Source organism: Capsicum annuum, chromosome 5 (assembly GCF_002878395.1).
Source record: "Capsicum annuum cultivar UCD-10X-F1 chromosome 5, UCD10Xv1.1, whole genome shotgun sequence".
Taxonomy (NCBI): Eukaryota; Viridiplantae; Streptophyta; class Magnoliopsida; order Solanales; family Solanaceae; genus Capsicum; species Capsicum annuum.
In genome coordinates, this window is record NC_061115.1 from 193,083,827 (window position 1) to 193,093,085 (window position 9,259).

The following is a 9,259-nucleotide window of genomic DNA, read 5'->3' on the forward strand; positions in this document are numbered from 1 at the left end:
GGTTCTTTATTTTTTATTTTTTATTTTTCTTTAAATTGATTTATCTCAATTAATAATTTTTGTTCTTTATCTTTTTCTTCTTTGTCTTTCTGTCTTTTTTCATACAAATCTTTTAGCATTTGTAGTTCTTTTTCTAATTCAGCAATTCTACTAGTTTTAGTTTCTTCTATTTTTCGTATTTCTTCTGTGGTTTGTTGTTTTATTTTATCTATTTCCTTTTTTTCTGTCTATCTCTTCGTTTTCTCTTTCTATTCTTACCATGGTTGTCAACTTATCTTCTAATTTTAATTCTTCTTTTTCTAACATTAAATATAAATGTTCACCTATTTTCTTATATCTTCTTTCTAAATTCGAGAATACTATTTTTATTTTTAATCCTTCGTGATTTCATATGTTTTTTTGTCTATTATGAATTCTTCTTTGTTCATTTTATTTAAATGTATATAGGTTATGTTGGTATATATATTCTAGACTATCTATTATTGATTTTAAATTTGATATTTCTTCCTTTTGTGCATTTATTGAGTTTTTACTAACTCCAGCAATTATGTTATGCTATAATCTTTCTATCCTTATTTTTAATTCTTTACGTTTTTCAGATATTATTTCTTTTAATTCTTTATATTTTTGTAATTTTTGTACGTTATTCATTTAAATAATATTTATAATATTTTGGCGGATATCTAAATTTAATTTTATCATAATTAATAAATTAATTATACTAAGGATATAATTAATTAAAAATAAGACAAATACAAGGATATAATTATTTTAGTAAATTTGATTGTAAATCAGAATTTTACCACTTAAAGTTAGATGAAAATTTTAAGGAATTAACCGCATTTACGGTACCACAAGGATTTTATTAATGAAACGTATTACCATTTGGATATAAAAATGCACCAGGTAGATACCAACATTTTATGGATAGTTATTGCAAACAATTATCTAATTGTATAGTATACATGGATGATATACTACTATATACAAAAACTAAAGAAGAACATTTAAAATTATTAGAAAAATTTACAGATATAATAGAAAGATCGAGAATAAGTTTAAGTGAAAAGAAAGCCGAAATTATGAAAAACCAGATAGAGTTTTTAGAAATACAAATAGATAAAAGTGGAGTAAAAATGTAATAACAAATAGTATAAAAAATAATAAATTCAAAAGAAAATTAGATACAAAAAAGAAATTACAATCATTTTTAGGATTAGTAAACCAAGTAAGAGAATATATACCAAAATTAGCAGAAAACCTTAAGCCTTTACAAAAAAAAAAATTAAAAAAGGACGTAGAATATAATTACAACGAAGAAGATAAAAACAAGTCCAGAAAATAAAAATACTTTGTAAAGAATTGCCAAAATTACAATTTCCAGACGAAAATAAAAAATTTATATATATAGTAGAAGAAGAAACTAGTGAATATAGTTATGGAAGAGTACTTAAACATAGATATGAAAAAGAAAAATTAGAACATCATTATAGATACTACTCGGGTACGTTTAATGAAACAGAAATAAAATGGGAAATAAATAGAAAAGAATTATGTTCATTATATAAATGTTTATTAACATTTGAGTCATATATTGTATATAACAAATTTATTGTACAGACAAATAATATACAGGTACGTTGGTGGTTAACAAAGAAAATACAAAATTCAGTTACAATGAAAGAAATTCGGAGATTAGTATTAAATATATTAAATTTTACACTTGCAATTGAAGTAATTAGTACTAACAAAAATGTTATTGCAGATTACATATCAAGACAAAGCTACATGAACTAATATAATAGAAGATGATGCTTTAGAATAGATACTCAAAACCCTAACTACGCTTTCAATGAAAGTGGACAGTATGGGTAATGAAATAGAAAAGCTAAAGACTAATTAAGTTAAACTGAAGTCTAAAGCTATGAATCAGCCAATTCAGCAGTGTGCAAAGCTATGTCGATCGAAAGACATTAAAATTCCAGAGCTAAAAGGAGACGTTGGGATACTCCATAAAACCCATAACGTTTATCAATCTACAATTATAGGTACAAGCAAAGGAGTTAGTGGACAAGATATCAGAACATGAACATGAATAACATATTTGAAAAACCATTTATACCAAAAGTACAAAAAGACCCCCTTGTACATACCCCCACAAATTACCACATATCGAGATAGTTTGAACCAAGATAAAAAAGCTTATAACCATATAGCCTGAGGATATATAGAAAATATCTATAAAGTACAAACTTTTCTAAACCTTAACCCCAGAGCTACAAATATCCAAGAACCAAACACAAACTATATAACCCAAAAATTGCAAGGTTACAACAAGCTAATCGCACTACCTAAAACCAATCCAAGCTTAATAAAAACATGTTTCGACTATGGATTATTAAATATTGTATATACCTAAGATGGAGAAGAACTAACAGCTATAGAAGAATTACATAAAGTATTCACCACCTATAAAAGAGTAACCAAAGGAAATCTATTTTATATAAAGTTTGATACTGCACCAGCAGAGCTATTGTACGATGAGATCAAACCAGTTATACAGGTTGTAAAAATGGAATTTATCAGAGAATATGATTATACCAGAAGATATTGTGCAGCAGCCAGAGATACCTAAAATCGAGATACCTGATTTTTATGTAAATAAACGACTTATTTAAATAGCTACAATTGTGCAAGAATTAGCAAATAATTAAATCAATGGAAGCCCAATGTAGAGCTATTATTCAAGAGACCATTAAATGATTTATTCAAATTCAAGAGAACTATGACAAACAGATATGGAAGATGTTAGAAAATGAATAATGACATTATTTAACCCAGAAAAACAATCTACTGCAAGAGCAATTAGGAAAGAATTAATTTCAGTTGGATTATTAACAAGATATTGCAAGATAATTGGACAAAAATATCCAGACCATCAATGTTTGAGATGTAATGGAGGAGTTAATATTATCCCAGAAGTCCAGCTAGAATAAAAGAAAAAAACAACCAAGAAGATAAGGATGCCAGCTAGAATATGAAAATAAACGGAGCAATAATAGAAAGACAAGGAGACAAAATATTAAAGGAAGAAAGCCACATATGGAGAAAAAGCTAACTTTGTGAAAAATAAGATACGTGAATCATGTAAACATTTAATAGCTTTACTATTTCTAGGGTAGACTTTTTGACTTTTCTTTTATTCATTTATTAGCTTTTAGCACTTGCCATTATTGGATTTTTTAGGACAAATGTATATAGGAAACGTGTAAAATTATATTAGGATAGGTGTAAAGTAAAATAGTATACGCGTTTTCATTCTTAGGTTATAAATAGCAGAGCATTTGCTCAGTTAGAGGCAAGACTTTCATGTGTTGAAAGAAAACCTCTTCCTTTGTAAACAAAAAACTTTTGAATATTTAATAAAAAACAGATATATTTCAAAGCAAAAGCTATGGATGAACAAATCCCAAAATTATCAAATCTACCAGAACAGGTATATTTATTTATGATTATGAATAGCTAAATTCATAAATTACTAACAATCATAATATGATAAAATAAGTTCATCTTAGTTACTTTATTGTAGAATTATTCAAAAAATAGCATGTTAAGAAGTTTATTAGCAAAGTGGAAAAGGAGAAAAATCTCTAAGAATTATGCCATCCTAAAGGTGAAACCAGTGAGGCAAGAAAGCCGTGATAGGGGAGTTGCTAGAGTAGAGGCGCTGTTTAAGGGAAAAGTATCCAGATTACCATGCTAATAGTGACCGAAGAACATGTTATTTAAGAATAATCTAGTATATAGTAATCTAACATGATCATATTTTGTTATGTGTATGATTGAAGGGAATATTTGAAAATAGCATCATATGAAAAAGCATGACTACCTATTTATCTGATGGAATAATAGGTAAATTTAAAATAATTATTTTGTATGTACTTAAAGATATAGAAATAGTAGATATAAGAAAAAATATATACGAAGAGGTATTTTATTTTAATGAAGATTTATTAAGTTCTATAGAAAAATTACACCTATATAATGAAAACTACTGCTCATATTTAGATAGTTGTTACTCTGATGGATATTATACAGATTAGAAATGTTAGAATATATTAGAAAAATTAGAGAAAACCAAAGTGACCTATATGAAGAAATTAATTATAGAAACCAACTCAAAGAAATAATGGAAAATCTAAAAGAAAAATTAATATGGATAAAAGAAACCTTAGAAAATTTAGAAAAAAGTACAGATAATAGTTTATATAACATAAAAAACTCATTAAGAGAAGAAGAAGGAGAGATAATTAATATTATCAATAACCTTAATTCAGATATAAATTATAGTACAATCAGAATAGAATATTACACAGAAATTAGTAAACAAGCAACTACTTTAGAATAAAATGATAGACTACCAATTGTAGGGGGTGCGGATAACTTGGGTAACTTAAATAGATCTATTATAGCTGTAATGGATCTATTTTTATTTATGCGTGGATATTTCTTAACTTCTCTAACCATTTTTATTTTTAGTTTATTTATTTTAATTTTATTAATGTTCATATCTTGGGGGTGATTATATGGTAATTGATTAAATGTTTTACTGTAATATACTTTAGTTTTTTCTCTTAGTCTTTGTAATTCTTGTATATTATTTTACAGGTATTCTAAATATTTTATATTTTTGTTCTAAAATATTCAATTAAATTCTCTTTCATAAGTATCTCTGTTAATCTTATTTCTTCCATATCTTGTCTTCAATATTTTAAATACTCATAGTCTATCATTTTATCCTAAAGTAGTTGTGATACTGCAAATTTCTTTCTAATAACTTATTCTAATTGTACTATATCTGATATTAAATTCTAGGTTATCTATTTCGTTAATTATCCTGTCTTTTTTATCTATGAATAATTCCATGTCTAAATCATATTCTAAATTGTCTTTTAATTCTAGTTGTTTTATATTTTTATCTAGCCAAATTAATCTTTCTTTTAGTTGTTCTCTTCCTCTTCTAAGCTGATTTCTATAATTAATTTTTTCGTATATCCAACTTTGTTTTTCTCTAATTCTTTGAATATATTCTAGCATTTTTAATCTGTATAATATCCATCTGAATAATAACTGTCTGAATTATTTCTACCATACAAATCTATATTTTTTAATTCATCTTCTATCCAATTAGTACTTAGTAAGTCATCTTCATAATCAAATATTTTTTTCCATATTATTTTCTTTGTCTTCTAATTCTAAGTCTTTTATGATATATAAAACTAGTATCTTAGTTTCATCAGATATATATCTTGTCATATTATCTATATTATGCTTAGGTTTCTACAAATAACTTGGATAACTTGGAATTGGATTCTAGTAATTAATTGATTTATCATAGTATTTATTAGTTGTTTGTTTTAATCTTAATAATTCCTCTATATTTGCATTAAGGAATTCTATATATTTTATATCTTTAGTTCTCATATATTCTTCTAAATTTGTTTTCATTAGTTTTTCTATTAATTGTATATTTTTCATATTCATTTTCCAATATTCTAAATATACATAATTTATCATTGTTGATGTGTAGGTTTGGTATGTAAGTATTTGTAAGAATAAGTAGGTAGGTGAGGTATGTAATTTATTCTAGTCATAAAATATTTATCAAATATTTTTTCCAATATGATTTTTCTTATATCTACAATTTCTATATTCTTAAGTACATACAAACAAGTATTTTAAATTTATCTACCATTTCATCAAATAAATAAGTATTCATTTTTCATATGATGCTTTCTTTTAAAATATTCCCTTCAATCATACACATGATAAAATAAGTTCATGTTCGTTACTTTATAGTAGAATTACTCGAAAAATAGCATGTTAAGAGGTTTATTAGCAAAGTGGAAAAGGAGAAAAATCCCTAAGAACTATGTCATCCTAAAGGTGAAATTGGTAAGGCAACAAAGCCCATTTGTAGGGGGGTGCGGATAACTTGGGTAAACATATAGATAAATAGATTTATTATAGCTCTAATGGATCTATTTTTATTTTTATGTGGATATTTCTTAACTTCTCTAAACATTTTTATTTTTAGTGTATTTATTTTAATTTTATTAATATTCATATCTTGGGGGGGGGGGGGGGGGTATGTGTTATTTGATTAAATGTTTTACGGTAATATTCTTTAGTTTTTTTCTCTTAGTCTTTGTAATTCTTGTATATTGTTTTGGAGGTATTCTAAATATTCTATATCTTTTGTTCTAAAATATTTAATTAAATTCTCTTTCATAAGTATCTCTGTTAATCTTATTTCTTCCATATCTTGTCTTCAATATTTTAAATACTCACAGTCTATCATTTTATCCTAAAGTAGTTGTGATACTGCAAATTTCTTTGTAATAATTTATTTTAATTATACTACATTTGATATTAAATTCTAGGTTATCTATTTCGTTAATTATCTTGTCTTTTTCGTCTATGAATAATTTCATGTCTAAATCATATTCTAAACTGTCTTTTAATTCTAGCTGTTTTATTATTTTATTTATCCAAATTAATCTTTCTTTTAATTGTTCTCTTCATTTTCTAAGATGGTTCTTATAATTAATTTCTTCGTATAGCCAACTTTGTTTTTCACTAACTCTTTGAATATATTCTAGCATTTCTTAATCCGTATAATATCCATCTGAATAATTATCTAAGTAGTAATAGTGATTGTCATCACTTAAGTATATTTCTCCTAACTCGTCTTCTATCTAATTTATATCTAACTCTTCATCTTCAATGTTAAATATTTTTTCCCATATTATTTTCTTTACGTCTATAATTTATATATCTCTAAGTATGTATAAAACTAGTACTTCAAAATTATTTGTCATTTAGGTGGATTAATTAAATGCTTTTTCATAATATTCTTTAGTTGTTTGTTTTAATCTTATTAATTCCTCTATATTTTCACTAAGGTATTCTATATATTTTATATCTTTGGTTCTCATATATTCTTCTAAATTTGTTTTCATTAGTTTTTCTATTAATTGTATATATTTCATATCCATTTTTCAATATTCTAATTATACATAATTTATCATGGTTGATGTGTAGGTTTGGTATGTAAGTATTTATAAGAGTAGTTAGGTAGGTGAGATATGTAATTTATTCTAGTCATAACATATTTATCAAATATTTTTTCCAATATGATTTTTCTTATATCTACAATTTCTATATCCTTAAGTACATACAAAATAAGTATTTTAAATTTATCTACCATTTCGCCAGATAAATAAGTATTCATTTTTCATATGGTGCTTTTTCAAAATATTCCCTTCAATCATACACATAACAAAATATGATCATTTTAGATTACTATATACTAGATTATTCTTAAATAACATGTTCTTCAGTCACTATTAACATGATAATCTGGATACTTTTCCCTTAAATAACACCTCTACTCTGGCTACTCCCCTATCATGGCTTTCTTGCCTTACTAGTTTCACCTTTAGGATGGCATAGTTCTTAGGGATTTTTATCCTTTACCACTTTGCTAATAAACTTCTTAACATGCTTTTTTTCGAATAATTCTACTATAAAGTAATTAATATGAACTTATTTTATCATATCATGATTGTCAGGAATTTATGAATTTAGCTATTCATAATCATAAATAAATATACTTGTTCTGGTAGATTTGATAATTCTTTGCTTTGTTCATCCATAGCTTTTGCTTTGAAATATATCTGTTGTTTATTAAATATTCAAAAGTTTTTTGTTTACAAAGGAGGAGGCTTGCTTTCAACACATGAAAGTTTTGCCTCTAACTGAGCAAATGCTCTGCTATTTATAGCCTAAATTAAAACGAATATACTATTTTGCTTTACACCTGTCCTAATATAACTTTACACGTTTCCTATATACATTTTTCATAAAAAATCCAATAATGGCAAGTGCTAAAAGCTAATAAATGAATAAAAGAAAAGTCAAAAAGTCTACCCTAGAAATAATAAAGTTATTAAATATTTACATGATTCACGTGTCTTATTTTTCACAAAGTTATCTTTTTCTCTACATGCCACTTTCTTCCTTTAATATTTTTATCTCCTTGTCTTTCTATTATTGCTCCGTTGATTTTTATCTTCTAGTTGGCGTCCTTATCTTCTTAGTTGATTTATTCTTTTATTCTAGCTGGACTTCTGAGATAATATTATCTCCTCCATTACATCTCAAACATTGATGGTCTGGATATTTGTGTCCAATTATCTTGCATTATCTTGTTAATAATCCGTTTGAAATAAATCCTTTCCTAATTGCTCTTGCAGTAGATTATTTTTCTAGGTTAAGTAACGTCATTATCCATTGTCTAACATCTTCCATATCTGTTTGTCGTAGTTCTCTTGAATTTGAATAAATCATTTGATGATCTCTTGAATAATAGCTCCATACTGGGTTTCCATTGATATAATTATTTGCTAATTCTTGAATAATTGTAGCTATTCCAATAAGTCTTTTATTTGCGTAAAAATAAGGTATCTCGATTTTGGGTATCTCTGGAAGCTTCACAATATCTTCTGGTATAATCATATCTCTGGATAATCCTATTTTTACAACTTGTATAACTGGTTTGATCTCATCGTACAATATCTCTGTTGGTGCAGTATAAAACTTTGTATAAAATAGATTTCCTTTGGTTACTCTTTTATAGGTGGTGAATACTTTATGTAATTCTTCTATATCTATTAGTTCTTCTCCATCTTGGGTATATACGGTATTTAATAATCCATAGTCAAAACAAGTTTTTATTAAACTTGGGTTGGTTTTGAGTAGTGCGATTAGCTTGTTGTAACCTTGCAATTTTTGGGTTATATATTTTGTGTTTGGTTCTTGAATATTTGTAGCTCTGGGGTTAAGGTTTAGAAAAGTTTGTACTTTCTAGATATTTTCTATATATCCTCAGGCTATATGGTTATATGCTTTTTATCTTGGTTTAAACTATCTCGATATGTGGTAATTTGTGGGGGTATGTACAAGGGGTCTTTTTGTATTTTTGGTATAAATGGATTTTCAAATATCTTATTCATGTTCATGTTCTAATATCTTTGTCTACTAACTCCTTTGCTTGTACGTGCAATTGTAGATTGATAAACGTTATGGGTTTTATGGAATGTCCCAACGTCTTCTTTTAGCTCTGGAATTTTAATGTCTTCTGATCTACATAGCTCTACACACTGCTGAGTTAGCTGATTCATAGCTTTAGACTTCA